The sequence below is a fragment of the Charadrius vociferus genome, unplaced genomic scaffold, assembly GCF_000708025.1.
Source record: "Charadrius vociferus isolate BGI_N301 unplaced genomic scaffold, ASM70802v2 scaffold41, whole genome shotgun sequence".
Taxonomy (NCBI): domain Eukaryota; kingdom Metazoa; phylum Chordata; class Aves; order Charadriiformes; family Charadriidae; genus Charadrius; species Charadrius vociferus.
Window position 1 is genome coordinate 1,284,235 of NW_009647013.1, and position 1,343 is coordinate 1,285,577.

The 1,343-nt window shown below is 53.4% G+C and overlaps 1 protein-coding gene across 1 annotated transcript in view; it reads left to right on the top strand.

Moving 5' to 3' along the window:
• The window catches only part of EFR3B (EFR3 homolog B (S. cerevisiae)), a 64,411-nt gene that overhangs the window by 49,210 nt on the left and 13,858 nt on the right, over positions 1–1,343 (top strand). The window lies entirely within an intron of this gene.

Sequence of the window (1,343 nt, forward strand, 5' to 3'; positions counted from 1 at the left end):
CTAATCCCCAACCTAACCCGCCCCTGACATAACCTGAACCCATTTCCTCTCGTCCTGTCAGTTGTCAGTGGGGAGAAGTCGTCAGCCCCCACCTCTCTACCCCCTCCTTTCAGGTGGTTGTAGAGGGCGAGAAGGTCTCCCCTCAGCCTCCTCTTCTCCAGGCTGAACACCCCCAGGGCCCTCATTCGTTCCTCATAAGACACATCCTCCAGACAACAATTTATGGTTGTTTAGACAATTATTCTACCACCCGATGACCCCCTCCCCACCTGGGAAGGGGAATTGGGGAAAAAAACAAGGAAACCCGAGGGTTGAGGTATAAACAGGTTTAATAGAACAACGCTAAATAATATTAATAATACTAAAGAGACAATATTGATCCCAATACTGATATATGAGGATTATCCTCAACCTATTCTATCAGTGGAAGCTGTGCGCTCCCCTCAGGGGACAGCAAATATGGGACACTGCCAGCGCTGCGGCTTCGGAAGGAAGGGAAGGGCTCAGGGCTCCGGCACTGGGGTGAGGAGTTCTCAGGATCGCAGCCATCAAGGGAGAGAGAGAACTTCACAGCAAACTTTCTGATTTATATTGAATGTGATGTTCGTGGTATGAACTAACCCTCTTAGCAGCTTGGGTCAAGCGCCCGTGTCTCGCTCCTCCTCATCCCCGCACCAGGCGAGCTCGAAAACACTGAGACCTTGAAACCCGCATCCCATAGCTGGTTATAAAGTACATATTTTCACAAATTCAGACACTGGAGTCTTCTAAAAATGCAGTTTTCCCAAGCGTTAGAAGAGACCTTACTGAAAAATAAAATTACCGAAAGGCAAATTAATCCCGTGTCGCTCAAACCAGGGCAGCGGGCTGTGCTGGTGGGTGACCCCCTGCGCGGTGGGTTTCTGCCTTGAGCATCCGCGGGATTATCCGGGGTGAAACACAATCGCCCTCTTCCTAAAAGTAGTGATGGGAAATGAGATTGATCTGTTTGCAAGCGTGGCGGCGGGTTATCGGCAGGTGGCATTGCAGCCCCGGCCATCCCCGGCAGAGCCGTGATCCTCCCTGGGTGGGAGACCCTGAGGAGGGGAAGGAGAGGAGGGAAAGATGGTGGGGGTCAGCCTGAGCGTGGGGGTTCACCAGCCCCCAAAAAAGGAAGGGGTAGAGGCAGGGGTTGGCATCTCTCAGCTTCAGCCTGTCTGGGTCTGGGGCTGCCCCACCTGGGAGGCGTTTTCATAGGAGTGGTTAGAGTTGGAAGGGACATTGAAGACCATCTCGTTCCACCCCCCTGCCATGGGCAGGGACACCTCCCCCCAGCCCAGGTTGCTCCAAGCCCCGTCCAACCT